The 17,125-nt window shown below is 42.7% G+C and overlaps 1 protein-coding gene across 1 annotated transcript in view; it reads left to right on the top strand.

Moving 5' to 3' along the window:
• Nucleotides 1-821: 821 nt before the first annotated feature.
• Nucleotides 822-17,125, top strand: part of TPRG1 (tumor protein p63 regulated 1) — a 201,750-nt gene continuing 185,446 nt past the window's right edge. The window contains exon 1 of the mRNA XM_059886607.1: nucleotides 822-991. The gene's annotated coding sequence lies outside the window, so the exon portion shown is untranslated. The remainder of the gene's footprint in view (nucleotides 992-17,125) is intronic.

Genomic DNA, 17,125 nt, shown 5'->3' with positions numbered 1-17,125 from the left:
GGCAAACCCAGTTTGACACAAAGGAAGATTGCTCACTTTGTAGAAATACGGGGCAAATTGTTTTAGCTGGCTTTCTTGCACCGTAGACTTGATTTAATGGTTGGGGTTCTGAATACTATAGGTTGGCTACTCAACTACATTTTTTTCCTAGCCTATGGTTTCTTTCCATCCATGGCCCCAGCTCTTGGTATTTGGAAGGCACTAGTACTTAGAAGGAAGAACATGTTCCTATCTGCTGACACTGCTTAGCTTCCTATTGTCTGATCTTGGTTAAGTCACCTGTCCTCCCTGGGACTTGGTTTCCCATCTGCAAAGTGAGTCTATCCTGTGATTCAGTGTCCAGGGCCATTTGAGACTCCGATAGTTTAAGATGTATATTTAGAACAGGTGGTCTCCATTGCTAATATTATCTTTCACAAAATAAACCCATCTCAAGGGGATATATGTATATTTATAGCTGAGGAGCTATAAGTTGTTGCATAGCAGAAACTAACACAGCACTGTAAAGCAATTATGCTCCAGTTAAAAAGAAATTAAAAAACAATGAAAGGGGATATATGTATATGTATAACTGATTCACTTTGCTGTATAGCAGAAACTGATACAACATTGTACTCAAATAAAAATTTTAAAAATTTATCCTTTTAAATAGACAAAAACCCCAAAACAAACCTATCTCACTGAACCTTTCTGACAAACTTAGGAATAAACATTGCGTATAATGTTATTTTAATGTATTTTACAGATTTGTTAAGTTGAGGCATAGAAACATTTGCACGTGTGCTCACTCAGTCGCTTCTAACTCTTTGCTCTCCAGACTCCTCTGTCCATGGGATTATCCCAGCAAGAATACTGGAATGGGTTGCCATTTCCTCCTCCAGGGGATTTTCCTGACCCAGCTATCAAACTCTCATCTCCTGATGGCTTCTGCATTGGCAGGCAGATTCTTTACCACTGAGCCACCTGGGAAGCCCATTGAGATACATAGCAGGTAGGTAATTTTCCAAAGGACATAAAGTGATTTAATGAAACAGTCAGGACCTCGGCTACCTGATTTTCAGCCCAGGGCTGTCTCCACTCTCCCAGGCTGCATGGATACTAGGAAAGGTCAATAAAGTGAGTTTGCAAGGAACACACTGCTTCCATGATGTTTCTTGCATATCCTGTATTTCCATTGTTTCTCCCCAGTGAGGCCAGGATCAAAGAAACGGAGCCATTTTACAGGGTCATTACAGACTTTTACTAGTGAAAGACATTTCTTTTAAAACCAGTTCTGTTCATTGAAATGTGTGCCGATGTCAAACTCCTCTGCAGTCATTACTTCCATGACCAGCTGCAAGAGATTATGCTCTTGGACTTGATCATTAGGCAGAGACTGGACTGTCTATACTCGTCAGCAGGGCCCTCTGGCCATAATGTCATACTAGCTTGGGGCCAAAAGGGATCTTGGATCTTATCCAATCCAATGCCCTGTCCAGTGCTTGATCTTTTCCATAAAGGTTATAATGTTGTCCAGCATCTTCTTGAACTTCAGAATCACCTCTGGAACCTAGACCTGACTTGTCAGCTATCTGCTAACATCTTCATGTGATTGCCCCATAGTCAGCTCACATTCAACAGGACTGAAACAAGGTCTGTGTTATTTTCCTCAAAAATTTCTCAAATTGTGCTACCATCTATTCAGTCCAACAAGCTAAAACCAGATCCTCTTAAATCCATTCCTCTTTTGCATTTGGTACATCTTAGATCTTTGTCCTCTGAAATCGCTCTCACATGCATGCCTTTTTGTACGCACTGCCACAGTCCCTCTTCAGGCCTTCCACAGTATTTCTCTGGACTGGCTATGTAGCCTCCTAATTTATTTCTCAGAGCCTTTGATAGACAAATACACATTTTAAATTTCTAAATAGGAATAAAGGATGCATATCCCATAATTATTTGCCATAGAATATTTTTTTACCCAGAGCATCTCCAGGAAGATACTAGATAGTCATCCCAGATGAACTGTAGCCCCCTATCATTGTCACATGTGTCCACCCCTCTTGGTCACTGAACTTGTTATTTCCTTTCCTTAGAGCACCCTTCTCCCTGACTGGCCATCTGGGGAAATCCTACGTATGTTTCACAGCCCAGTTCAAATATCTCCTATTCTCTGAAGTCTTCTTTGATCCCACATCCCAGCATAATGCCTGAGCTCTCAGAGGACTGTGTACTTGAGTCTCTTATAATGTTGAAATTACATTCTAGTTGTGTGCGTTTGTGTGTATCTGCCAATAAATTCTAAGCTCCTTAAGGGCTGGAGACTATATTTTATTTATTTCTCTGTCCCAAGTCTGGAGTGGTGATTCTGTTCTCTTTCACTTCCTTCAGTATTGACTGAGTATATTATGGTGGAGGCTTAGTGAACTTCATGCAGTACACAAGCTTGCAGTTCTTCGACAGTATCTCCAGCCTCCTTACCTCCCCCACTGCTACCTGGTATAGAGGACAACCCATGTGGGTTATGCTGGGACAGGGAAGCATTGAGAAGGGGCGATGTGATGAGTATATTACAGTACCAGATCTGTATGAAAGAGATCAGGAAGAGCAGAGTCACTCCTGGAGAGTGGATATTAGGGAAGATTTTCGAAGCTTCAGTATCAACCCTCATATTTACTGAGCAATGCAGTTAGCAGTGACTGTCACCCAGCTGAGTTACCTTGGACACATCAGTTTCTTTGTTCCCCTGTCTATGAGATGAGAGATGGGACCAACTCAAATGTCAGCCGGGATTATCTGTTTGGACAAGTTCTGCCATAAGTCATTTTTCAGATTTGGTGGGGTTATAAATAAATATAAAACACAGTAAGCAATAATGTGCCTTTGAGAGAATTCTTCTCCAACTCTAGATTCCAATGACCTTGGCCAGCCAATAAAACCTATTTTGCTAGAACAAGTGAGCATAAGGTTCCCCTCTGATGTGTAATTCTTCTGCTTAGGAACATTACAGTCTTCTCTTAGGAACATTACACAGCCTGCCTTTTCTTCATCTCTGTTAAGAGATTCAGAAATTACCTCTCTGCCTTGTCTCCTATTTGAATTGCATCCCTGGGCCACTCCAAGGATATTATGCATATTTGAAACACATTAACTAAAGTATCTGTCAATATCTTAAAATAGCTAAGTAGCTCTCAGTTTGAGGACAGTCCATGCACTCCCCATCTGTGCAATACTGACACTTTCCTGTGTGTAGCACTATAGGATTTATAGTTTTTTTTTTTTTTTTTAATGTGTATTACCTTATTTGGTCTCTGCAACAGCCAGTCACTGAACAATCTTTATGGAGGACCTACAACGTACCAAGCACTGAATATGTTCAATTTTGAACAAAATTGATATGATCCCTGCTCTGATCGAGCTTACAGTCTAGAGGAACTACATTCATACTTTTATTCCTATTTTAGAGATCAAGAGACTAAGCTGAAGTGATTAGTCCCAGGTGCTAGAGCTGGGACTCAGCTGGGTTGCTCATTCTCAAACCAGGACCCTAATTTTGTCATCCTTTTGCCTCACTGCTGATGGAGAATTGCCTAGCACTCTTTAGGAGTTAACTAAAAATAAATAGCTATTGCCTATGTGGATGGCTGTGAGAGCGACATATATAAAAACCCAAAGTAACAAATAGAAGAAGGTAAGAAAATAAACCAGTCTCAGAAAACTCCGAAGTGGTAGGAGGGAAACAGATTCCAAACCAAAACAAGGAACAAGAGCAACAGTCACTGGAAAAACAAAAACAAGACAAGCTTGTTCCCTTAGAGCTGGAACTCAGCAGGGCGTTCTTAAGTGGTACAAAGCGGTGTTTGATGTGAGCATCTCACCCTGCTGTGAACAGAACTCTACATTTGTATCTTCCAAGCAGCCCTGATTGACAGGCTGCGCTGGACTCAGACATGAAGCGGCCATAACTGCCTATTGCTTTTTGAAGGATCATCGGTAGAGATCCCAGTGGGGTGGCAAGGTGAGGGGGGCAGGATGATCAGGGAGAGGGAGGAGGCCTCCATTCATAGGGGCATCCTTCATACCCACCACATGCTCTATGGACTTTTTCTCAGGCCAGGATCCTCCTCCTTAAATCTCTTTAGGTATCAAGTACAGGCCTTGGAAGGTGGATGTGTAGAAAGGAAGATGTGATCTTTCTTTTCCTGAGTTGTAGGAGGAGAGCTCATTAAGTTAAGAGGTGCTTACATTTGCCTCTGTGCCCCTTCATCTTTAAGCTGAAGACACAGCTCCAGGGCACCTAATCCCACAGGTAGTGGAAGAAAGAAAATAGAAGTAAAAGAGGAAAGATGCATTCATCAAGAGTTTGATGAGACAGATTCTCTGCCTTAAGAGGAGGGAGATATATGTCAAGCATAATACCACTACAAGCCAACCAGTGTTAGTTGCTCAATCATGTCCAAATCTTTTGTGACTCCACAGACTATAGCCCATCAGGCTCTTCTGTCCATGATATTCTCTAGGCAGGAATACTGAAGTGGGTAGCCATTCCCTTCTCCAGGGGATCTTCTTGCCCCAGGGACTGAACCCAGGTCTCCTGAATTGCAGGCAGATTCTTTATCATCTGAGACACTGGGGAAGCCCCGTAATCCAACAAGGGGCATATACAAATTTTGTGAAAATCCAAAGAAAGCAAGCAGTTAACTCCATATGAGTGGGTTCTTCAGAGCTGAACCCTAGAAGTGAGAGCTTGCTCAGTAGAAAAGCATACAGGTGGGGTTGAGGGGCATGAGGGAAGCAGTGGAAAACATCGCATATAAGCAAAGGCTTGGAGGCATGGAAGGGCATGGAGTGTTCAGGATGTATTTGATGAGATGTTCACTGTGTTTCTGGTAACAGCACATTTTGTATAGTGAGATAAAATAGATGACCACTTGGGTTTTAAGACAGGCTAGCTATTTTAACAACCAACCCATGAACCTCAGTGGATGAAGAGAGCAGATTTTCTCGCTCACTTCAGAGCCTAGACTAGATTGGCAGGGACTTATGCTCCAGGCAGTCATTCAGGGGCCCAATTCACTTCCATCTGTCCTTCTGCAGGTTCTTGAGTGTTTGCCACTCAGCTAGTGGATGGAGAAAGAGAATGAGGCAAGAAGATTAAAGGTAAGGCTAGGAAGCCATAGACTTCACTCCTGTTCATGTTCCTATGGCCAGAACCTAGCCCATGGCCACTCTTAGCTGCAACAGGGTTCTGGGAATTAGTGGCTCAGGGGAGAACATGTATTATTGAGCAGAATAGTCTCTACTGCAGCTTGGAACCTGGAAAACAGGAGGGTGAAGAGAATAAAGGCATCCTGCATCCTTGATGGAATTTGGTGAAAGCTTTCTAGTTTCCTGATGGGAAATGAATGTTATAAAAGAGTCAATGATAGGTTCTAGGTGAGAGGTGCAGGGTGTCTAGACTCTTCAAAGAAAGCAGATGAATGATTCTAACTGAAAACTGCTCATGCCTAGACAAAAAACTCTGCTCCAGCCATGAGACAATGGACAAGAAATCATTTCAGCTCGACTCTTAAAATGGGAACAAAAAGAAACCCAGCCAAGTAGGCAACTTATAGCCCCAACATTTATAGAGCAGCATGTGTTTACTGTATGCTCACATACAAGCTTCACCATATCCTTGGGAAGAGGACCTGTTGGAGTATTATCAGCCCCATTTTAGGTGTGGGAAAACCTATACCCAGAGAGGTTAAATGACTTACCCGGGGTTGCACAGAAAGTAAGAGACAGACCTGCAACCCAGACTCATTTTGTGCTCTTCTATAATCCTGCAAATCCATCTCTGCATGGGGGAGATGCTGGCCACACTTTGGGAAGCTGACCCAGATCCAGTCCTGGATGTAAAGCCAGGATCCTGGGGAAACTCTCTTCTATCACCCGCCCTTCTGTCTGCTTAACTTTTGGAATCAGTGAACCAGCTCCTCATTCAGAGAGCATGTACATGTTAGCTGTCAAACCGTATATGCAGCTCTGACAGCCCTAATATCACTGTTTGTATTATCAGACAATTACCAGCCGAGCTCGTATTCATAATTTGACTAACAACTCGCGACAATGATTATTTTTCCTTTCCTGGCAAAACAAATATAGCAGCATTTTCTTTTCAGCATCAGCGCTGATGCTCCTTGGCATTCTATCAGCTGAAGGATTTTTTTTTTTTTTTTCAAAAAAAATGTTAGTCGTACTCCCCCACATCTCGCTAACTTTACAGTCCCCCATGGCATCTGTGTGCAGTGAACTGAGCTGTTGAGACTAAATGTAATTTGCAATCAAGCTTCTGTTAACATGGAAATGTACCGGCTGGTCTGCTGCAATATGGGTTCTCATTCTGTCTAGCATATGGTTGCATTAAATCCAGTCTCCAGAATGTCTCTTGTTACCACATTGTCAATCCGTGCAGAGCAGAGAACCCTAAAAAACCACTAAAGGAACATATTTTTGGAATTGGCTCTTCTATTGGATCTTGACAAGAGCTGTCCAAAGACATACTCGGTTACTTGAAATGAACTAGCCCTGTCAGATCTATGCACACGTACACACAGAGACACACAGGAAACTTGAAACCCGGTTAGATGCTCTGTACTCATAAGCATATGAATTACAATGGAGGACAATGGAAGGGAGAAAGCAAAGGACTCAGCTTCATTAGTTACATTAGAGACTGGTTTATTGATTTTTTTCTTGATATCTCAATATGCAAAAAAGTCACAGAGTATTAGATTTGCAGGGGATTTTAGCAGTCTTTGGAGCATGGGCTTTGGAGTCAGATGAACCTGGGCTTGAATCCTGATTCCATTCCTGGTGTGGTAACCTAAGGCCCATGCTTAAGCTTTGTGTGCCTCAGTTTCTTCATCTGTGAAGTGGAGGGTAAAAGGAGTATCTCACAGCTTAGGATGCTGTGGAGGTTAAATATCTAAGCGTACACCTGATCCAATCAACGATGCTCATTAGTATTCATCACCTGTTGGATACCATCCCCATTGTTCATTCAGATACGTCATGTCTCTTACAGATTCAACCTCCATTGTTCTATTGTTCTGGTCTTGCATCCTTTCTGTGCAAAATGTCAGACCTTTCTAAGGCAGCCCATTCTCTTCTGCACAACTCTGTGAAACAGTTTTTCCTCATATTAAATAAAGACAAACCTCTCCCCACCTGGAGCCTTTCCTCTGGGATACACAACCAAAGTTGAATTGAGCGATAAGAGGCTATCAGACACCCTGCAAACACTCTCTGCTCTCATTTAGCTCCTCCCGTGCCTTCAGCGTCCTTGTCTGGTACAGCATTGAGTCCCTTCTTTTCTAGTCCGGCCCCTCTTCTCGAACTTGTTTAGGTGTGTCCGTCACACAGAGCACACTTTTTGGAGAGAGCGTGTTATAGGACCAGGTTGGATCCTACCTGACGATGAGTGATGTTTCACCAGACTTCAGGGAGCTTTACTAAAAAGCCTCCCCTTGGGAAATTCATAGACAGCAATTTTCAAAGAATCATGTGATGCTTTCAGTTCAATGGGGAAGTGAAGCTTCATGCCTCCAGGTATCTGCATCATTTCACAGAGAAAATCATTACTTCAAGGAGGCTGATACCCTCATTGTGCAACTCTTCTGTAAATCAGAAATTTTTATAAGTTTTACTGGATGTGCTCCAGGCAGGAATCACTTGCACAGTGACTGAGACACCAGAGTACTGGAAGATAACATTCTTTCAATGTTCTAAGGTATTTTGGAGGATCAGGGTAACATGGAGAAATTCATTCATTCGCTTAAAAATTATTTGTGTGCCAGACACAGTGCTATGTACCAGGAGGTAGTGGTAAATAATCCATTCTTGCCACAAGGAAGCCGGCAAACACATTAAGCCACAATTTATTATTTATTACTCACTTAAAGGCTGCCATAAGTGTAATGAAGGAAGAAAACAGGATTCTAGCAGAAAATAAGATGAGACCCTGACTTAGATGCTGTGGGACATCAAGCAATGCTTCTCTGTGCTAAGTTTAGGTGGACACCTGAGCACTGAGTAGGAATAAGAATGGGAGAGATGGGAAAGCGCAAAGTCTGGTAGGCGGGAAGGAGTTTGGAGAGTTTAAGGAACTGTGAGCAACAGAGTGATAAGAAAGGGTGATCAGGAAGGGCTTCACAGACTAGGCAGCCCCACTAAGGATGGTTCTCTAAGGCCAGAGGCAAAAACAGGGCATTTCAGGCAAAGGGGGCAGCATGCACACACACACACACACACACACACACACACACACACACACACAGGTCTGAGAGGACACCATGTCTGAGAAGCTCAAGGCGGGGCTACATCTTAAATGGCTTCATAATCTATGTTGAGAGATTGATTATACCTGGAGAAACCATGGAGGCACTGAGGATGCTCTAAATTGTCTTTTAGTTTCTAAAAATTGTATCTACCTCCTTAACTTGTTAGAAAGCTTGTCTGAGGAGGGCAGAGGTATACCTTTTATGTCTCTATATACAGACTTAAATTGAAGAAAGTAGGGAAAACCACTAGGCCATTCAGGTATGACCTAAATCAAATCCCTTATGATTATACAGTGGAAGTGAGAAATAGATTTAAGGGACTAGATCTGATAGAGTACCTGAAGAACTATGGATGGAGAAGTTCATGACATTGTACAGGAGACAGGGATGAAGACCATCCCCATGGAAAAGAAATGCAAAAAAGCAAAATGGCTGTCTAAGGAGGCCTCACAAATAGCTGTGAAAAGAAGAGAAGTGAAAAGGAAAGGAGAAAAGGAAAGATACTCCCATCTGAATGCAGAGTTCCAAAGAATAGCAAGGAGAGATAAGAAAGCCTTCCTCAGCAATCAATGCAAAGAAATAGAGGAAAACAACAGAATGGGAAAGACTAGAGATCTCTTCTAGAAAATCAGAGATACTAAGGAAACATTTCATGCAAAGATGGGCTCGATAAAGGACAGAAATGGTATGGACCTAACAGAAGCAGAAGATATTAAGAAGAGATGGCAAGAATACACAGAAGAACTGTACAAACAAGATCTTCACGACCCAGATAATCACGATGGTGTGATCAGTCACCTAGAATCAGACATCCTGGAATGTGAAGTCAAGTGGGCCTTAGAAAGCATCACTACGAACAAAGCTAGTGGAGGTGATGGAATTCCAGTTGAGCTATTTCAAATTCTGAAAGATGACGTTGTGAAAGTGCTGCACTCAATATGCCAGCAAATTTGGAAAACTCAGCAGTGGCCACAGGACTGGAACAGGTCAGGTTTCATTCCAATTCCAAAGAAAGGCAATGCCAAAAATTGCTCAAACTACCGCACAATTGCACTCATCTCACACACTAGTAAAGTAATGCTCAAAATTCTCCAAGCCAGGCTTCAGCAATATGTGAACCGTGAACTTCCAGATGTTCAAGCTGGTTTTAGAAAAGGCAAAGGAGCCAGAGATCAAATTGCCAACATCCGCTGGATCATGGAAAAAGCAAGAGAGTTCCAGAAAAACATCTATTTCTGCTTTATTGACTATGCCAAAGCCTTCGACTGTGTGGATCACAATAAACTGTGGGAAATTCTTCAAGAGGTGGGAGTACCAGACCACCTGACCTGCCTCTTGAGAAATCTGTGTGCAGGTCAGGAAGCAACAGTTAGAACTGGACATGGAACAACAGACTGGTTCCAAATAGGAAAAGGAGTATGTCAAGGCTGTATATTGTCACCCTGCTTTTTTAACTTATATGCAGAGTACATCATGAGAAATGCTGGGCTGGAAGAAGCACAAGAGGGAATCAAGAGTGCTGGGAGAAATATCAATAACCTCAGATATGCAGATGACACCACCCTTATGGCAGAAAGTGAAGAGGAACTAAAAAGCCTCTTGATGAAAGTGAAAGAGGAGAGTGAAAAAATTGGCTTAAAGCTCAACATTCAGAAAACGAAGATCATTGCATCTGGTCCCACTTCACGGGAAATAGATGGGGAAACAGTGGGAAAAGTGTCAGACTTTATTTTTGGGGGCTCCAAATTACTGCATATGGTGATTGCAGCCATGAAATTAAAAGATGCTTACTCCTTGGAAAGAAAGTTATGACCAACCTAGATAGCATATTGAAAAGCAGAGATATTACTTTGCCAACAAAGGTCCGTCTAGTCAAGGCTATGGTTTTTCCAGTGGTCATGTATAGATGTGAGAGTTGGACTGTGAAGATAGCTAAGTGCTGAAGAATTGATGCTTTTGAACTGTGGTATTGGAGAAGACTCTCGAGAGTCCCTTGGACTGCAAGGAGATCCAACCAGTCCATCCTAAAGGAGACCAGTCCTGAGTGTTCATTGGAAAGACTGATGCTGAGGCTGAAACTCCAATACTTTGGCAACCTCATGCGAAGAGTTGACTCATTGGAAAAGACCCTGATGCTGGGAGGGATTGGGGGCAGGAGGAGAAGGGGACGACAGAGGATGAGATGGCTGGATGGCATCACCGATCGATGGATGTGAGTCTGCGTGAACTCCAGGAGTTGGTGATGGACAAGGAGGCCTGGCGTGCTGCGATTCATGGGGTCGCATAGAGTCGGACACGACTGAACTGAACTGATACTACTACACACCTCCAGGCTCAATGAATGTTGATTAAATTTAACTCCATCTCCTCTTTGTCAGTTTTTTCCTAGCCCTGATCTGTCATCTAGAGTAGCTTTCACTTTGCGATTCTCCTTGCCTCATTGTGATATGATGTTAAGATCCCTTGTCATGAGGTGTCTGCAGCTTCTGGAGACCTCAAAGGATCTGACTTCAGCCCCGCAGAGTGCTTGCAAGTTCCTTCTGCCTTCTGATGCAGAGCTTCCACCCAAAGGTGTGAAGGATGAGTCATTCCATGACGCAGGTTATTTTCAGCTGCCAGTTGGTCATTTCTTATTGAGATCACAGAAATCCAAGGCTTGTTAGACTGTTTAGCCCAGCGCTCAGGCTCCGTGAAGAAACTCATTAGCTCCGTTTAATTAGGGAAACCAAACACTTCCAGACCGACTTCACTGTCAGCACACTTCCCACCACCTCATTAATATATTTAAAAAATTTTTGCACCTTTAATGTGGTAATGATTTCCTTAATTCTTTCAGCATCAAAACTCCATAGATTCAAGCTATTTAGCTAGACAACAAGTGGAACAATTACCCAAGTGGTACTCAGAATTTTTTGAACCAGTATCTTTTGGTATTACTAAATGGCAGATTTTTTGGGCTCAGCTTTCTTTGTGCAGATTAGATAAAGTCAGTCTCTAGGGTTAGTCTTGTTATTTAGGCGCTAAGTCATATCTGACCCTCTTGCAACCCCATGGGCTGTAGCCTGCCAGGCTCCTCTGTCCATGGAATTTCCCAGGCAAGAATACTGGAGTGGGTTGCCATTTCCTTCTCCAGGGTACTTCTCAACCCAGAGATCGAACCCGTATCTCCTGCTTGGCAGGTGAATTCTTTATCACACTTGGTCACCAGGAAAGCCCAGGATTAGTCTTACACTATTGTAAATATTAAAAAATACCTTTTTGTTTTCAGAGGATTTTATCGTTTTAAAAAAACTTTTACATGAATCAGTTGATTCTCATAAAATGCTAAAACCCAGTAAGGCAGGTGGAATTGTCTCCATTCAACAGACGAGAATATTAGGGCTCACAGCAGATAAAAGATGTCTCAGGATAAAAGTTACATGCATCAATTCTGTCCACCCCTACTGTCCTTAGATTGGTAGAAGGTTAACAATCAAGACACAGATTTCAGGCTTCAGTGGCTTAAGATACAGTTCTATCAGTAACAGAATTAGGATGGCTGATTCTCAGCAAAAAAGTCTAAGTTCAGTTTAGGATGTGCTCAGTTTTATTTGACTAGAGGACTTGGAGCTGGAGGAATGCTTGTATGGCTATATCTCTCAGTTGCTCCAATACTGCATAAGCACTGGCCTCTCAACTTGGTAAGGCTCAACGTTTTTCAAGTTTGCCTGAAAGCTCACAGGTATATAGCAATCTCTTAATCCATCCTCACAATACTCTTGTGATCCCACTGGTTTTATTCAGGCGGACCCCAACACAGATTTGGGTGTAAGTGATGCTGATTTGATAAAGTACTTTCATATTTTTAATCTCATTAGATGCTCACACACTTCTGGGAGATGTGACTTCATGTTTCTGTCACGTCCCTCAAGATTGAGGCTCTGTTAAGGTGTGAAACTTATTCAATGGCAAACAGCTAACAGTAGACACAGAGCTTGAACCTTGGGCTTCTGTCTCCAACATTATAACTTATTCTATTGCTTTCAGGGTAGCTCCTGGCCCTTTTACTTTTCCCTTCCCTTTCCTCTCTCTGAGGCTTTTCCATCCTCCTTTAAAAATCTTCAGGAACTCTTCCCACAGTTTTCCAACAAGACCTAGTGTCCAGAAAGTCTCTCATATCAGTCATACACATTTTAGTATGAGTTTAAAACTTTGAGTTCCCTCTCCTAAAGGCATACATATTTTCATGCTTTTATTTTTTGGTCTGAAGTTGTTGTATCTCCTCCCCATTTGCTATAACAAACACATCTTGAGCGCTTACTATGCTCCTGGCACTGGGAATACAAGGGGCAAGAAAGCTGTTTCCTGTAAGTGAACTTCTGAGATCCACATACCTCTTAGACAATAGTTTATTCCTACCATTTGAAGTCACTTTTAGCCTTTAATTTGGGGGTTAGGAAATTTTAGCCAAACAGCCTGCATGACATATAAGCAATGAAAGAAAAAGGTGCATGAAATACAGATGTAACATCGTGTACCAAAATGAAGAAGTGGGACATTCTGCATCAAACTGAGCAGTCAGTGTCACTGAGGATGCTTGTCAACAGCCCTGGGAACAGATCATATTCTGACAAGTTCACAAGGGTTTCCCCTGTGAATAAAGGGGTTTACTTGGCATCATAACAAAGGACTAAACACTGAAGATGGGAATATGAGTTTTATCTAAGCTCCTGCTGAAATTTTGGAACCTTACACAATTGATTCATGGGCATTTTGAAGCAAAGGCTCTGATCGCTAGAAGTTCATTCAAGTTTACTACTAACGGGTCGTGCTAGACACACCACATTTCCTTTTCTTATTGTGCCACTACATTGGTAAATCAGTAGGGTGAGGAAGTTTTAGCAACAGATTTCACACTGCCTCCTGTAAAGTGATTTTTGCATAAGACGGTGACATATGAGCAGGATCATGTCATATATTCACTGGTTTCACAGTTGGGTAATAAAAATGTCTCTTAAGGGTTGCTAACAGCTCCATGTCAGCTAGAAAGTGATCTCTGGCAAGGACTGAAGCCTTTTTTTTCTGGCCAATATTTTTCACTCATGATTTCAAAGGTTCTCTAGAAGGGGAAATGTCCAAATTTGCAGATGACACCAAACTAAAATGAAAAGTAAATGCTGCAGACTGACACCAAGAAGTGGCATTGTACATACAGTGGAAGGAGCCCTGGCCTTGGAGGGAGGCTGAGTTGACCTTGTCTTTGTCTCTGGCCCCTATCAGCAAGATAACATTGAACAGGGGTTAATCTCTGATGGTTCAATCTCATTACCTGTACAAAAGCAAGATGGTCACTTAGCTTTTCAGCTCAATATGAGTATCTAAAAAGAAGCCTATATAAATGTATACATGGCATATATTTTTAGTAAATTAGTGCAATATTAATAATAATAGTGAGGCATTAGTATCTAAAATGATCTAGGATTCCTAGAACACAGAAATGAAACCAACACGATGAAATATATCAAAACATAGGTATGTATATGCTGGTGTTGTTGAAGATATCAAGACTAAATTTATGATGCTCAAAGCTTCTATGAAGTACTCAGCATATGTTAGGCACTTAAAAAATGTGTGTTAATGATGACTTAATTAGCTGTGTGTGTTTGAAAAGGAAAAGACACAAATGAGGGTTTTATACTGATATTATATTTGTCTGATATCTTCATATATTTGAAGGATTGCTATGTTGAAGAGAATATGAACTTATTTATTCTGCTTTGTTCTAAAGAGTAAAACCAGGCCCAAACTGGTGGGCATTAAAAGGAAAGAAACTTCGGATGACAACAGAAACTTTTCTGTAACAGTATAGAGTCCCTACAATGGATCTGGGTGACAGTAGACCCTTGATTCAGTGGGTTGGTTTTTTCCCTGTACTGGCTGAAATGAGGGCAGTGCTGGTTACAAGGGGTTGGGGAGCATGGTGCATAGAGGCAGGTTTCTTTGTGCACCATCACTGCTGAAAGCCAGTTTTGCATTGGCCACTGAGTCAAGTGCTAGAGACCAAGGTAAAAGTATGCTGCCCCAACTTTCAGTGAGCTCACCGTTGCTGTGGAGAAGCCCTCAAGTCTCTCTAGGAAGTCTCTCTGAGGAAGACTTCTCATAGGTTGCTATCTTTAGGCAGAAACTTAGAGTGCTGGTAGATTTCCAGGTAGGTGGGCATTACATTGAGAGAGCATAGTCGGTGCCACGATTAGAGATCTGAGATACCATAGTGTACTGTCAGGAAGATAATTATTTCTTGGATTAGACACTGCCAGGAAGGCTAGAGTTAGAGCATGAAGGACTGACAATGCCTTGCAAGATGTGTCGGATCTCAGGCTCCCTCCTTCTGCATCTGCAGGATGGTGTGTTTACCCAGGTTAAAGCACAGATCCCACTACATTATAATTGCTTATGGATGGGCTCCTCAATGTACTCTGAATTCTTTGAGGACAGAGACTGCATCTCATACGTACCTTCCTGGCCTCCAGTGAGCTTGACACAGCTTATAAGCTCAGTTAGATCCTACTGAATAAAACACTAAACAAATAAAAGCAAAACGGATCTCATTGAAGGGATAGGTCCCAACAGGATTTATGAAAAGCTTTTGGAGTCTTTAGATGTTTCTGCAGCTTTGCTGAATGTGAAGTGAAGTGGCTCAGCTGTGTCCGACTTTTTGAGACCCCATAGACTGTAGCCTACCAGGCTCGTCTGTCCATGGAATTTTCCATGCAAGAATACTGGAGTGGGTTGCCATTTCCTTCTCCAGAATGTAACAACAAGAATTACTTCTAGCGAGCTGTGTCTTCTGCAGGGTATTTCTGTTAATGCTAATAGTGAGTCCGAGCATTTATTTAATGCCCCTTGAATTGGTACTGTGCTTAAATACTTCACAAGCCTTATTTTATGAGCACAACATCCCTCTGAGATATGTAGATACTTCCTCCATTCTATAGATGAAGAAGCTAAGATTTGGAGAGGTTGAACAACTCACCCAAGGTCAAGTAGTTAGGGTGTGGCAGAGGCAGAATCTGACCCAAGTCTGCTGACTCCAGAGCTTGGGTCTTAACTACCCTTCTATCCACTGAATGAGGTGTGTTTCTCAGGGTGCAGCAGAGTTAGCAGTGAGACCCATCTCAGGGAGATGCCCTTAGAACTGAGACCTTGTTTGATTAAAAGAAGTTGAAATCTCCAGAATCTTCTTGACTTATATCCAATTATAATCTCTACTCTAGCAGTGAAGAAAAGGAGGTCTGTAGGAACAGGACAAGTTTAGAGGGGCTAGAGCATTTTGGATGATGGGAGACAAAACACAGAAGCTTTCAAAGTAGCAAGAAGGGAAGGCCCCTGCCTTTCTGGACTGTGGTGAGATCAGAGGCCTACAGAAACAGAAGGAAGTGAAAAGGTAAGGCCCTTTTTGCACCGGGGCACTTCGAGTCTGGAAGGTCCTTTGGAGATATTTCTCCTTGTTTTTCAGTTGGCCTGGGGCTGTCTTCTATTTGGGAGCCCTTTTCTTCTGAGACATTCCAGAGCAGAGCACAGGGTCCCCAGGTAAAGAGGTGAGGGGCTGCAGGTTTAGGGCACCTAAAGGTCTCCTGAGCTGATTATCCAGGGAACTTGGGGAAGCCGCTGTCTTCAGAAGTTAGCTGACATGTTTGGCTGACTTCTGCTTGCTGCCTGGTCGTAGTAGGTGGGGCTGGGCAGGAGGTTAAGAAACCTCAACAGATGGCAGCAATCAGTGGGTGTTGGTGGCCAGTTCTCCAAAGTGCTGAAAAGATGGTCATCGTGTGCCTGTGACAATCAAACTCAACTCCAAGTTCCTCTGTCCTAGAACACAGACTAGAATAATCCTTTCTCAGCCTCCAGAAGGAAAATTTTCAGAGAGAGGCGGTATCGAGGGAATACAGCAGCCGCCTGAGGTTCTGATTCACGATGTGACGTCTCCTGCCCAGTCACAAGCTCTGATGTCTGCGGAGATTTGTTTGTCAGTCTGCAAGGACAGAGATGAAAGGCAATTTGCCCTAACCTTCCCCCTCCCTCCTGGTTGGTAAGGGAAAAGTGTCCGCACACTGCCATCTGGTGGGAACTTCTGGTTACTGCAGTTCAAATGAGAACGTTTGCTCAACCAACACTTTGGAGAAGGGGCCCACTTTTCTCCCTTATAATGAACAAAATATGGTTCCTGCCCTTGAAGAGCATTAAGAAGGACCATAAAGAAGACTGAGCATCAAAGAATTGTTGCTTTTGAACTGTGATGCTTGAGAACATTCTTGAGAGTCTCTTGGACAGCAAGGAAATCAAACTAGTCAATGGTAAAGGAAATCAGTCCTGAATATTCATTAGAAGGACTCATGCTGAAGCTGAAGCTCCAATACTCCAAGCCTCCTGATGTGAAGAGCTGGCTCACTGGAAAAGACCCTGATGCTGGGAAAGATTGAAGGCAGGAGGAGAAGGGGGCGACAGGATGAGATGGTCAGATGGCATCATTGACTCAATGGACATGAGTCTGAGCAAACTCTGGGAGATAGTGAAGGACAGGGAAGCCTGCCCTTCCGTGGAATGCTGCAGTCCATGGGGTCACAGAGAGTCAGACACGACTGAGTGACTGAACAACAACTTGAAGAGCTCCCCGTCTAATGGAAGAACCTGATATGTTAGCAAGTAATTGTATCTTAAAAAGCATCATTTTAGGAGTGTAAACTGTTAGGTAGTCTGGTTGGTAAGTAAGGAATGTGGGAAAGAAGTTATAGACAAAAGCTGGAAGAAGGTTGAGGCCAGGCCATGAAAGACTTTGAATGTCTGAG

Source organism: Bos taurus, chromosome 1, assembly GCF_002263795.3.
Source record: "Bos taurus isolate L1 Dominette 01449 registration number 42190680 breed Hereford chromosome 1, ARS-UCD2.0, whole genome shotgun sequence".
Classification (NCBI taxonomy): domain Eukaryota; kingdom Metazoa; phylum Chordata; class Mammalia; order Artiodactyla; family Bovidae; genus Bos; species Bos taurus.
The sequence above is the reverse complement of the archived record's forward strand: the minus strand, read 5'-3'. Positions and strand labels throughout refer to the sequence as shown.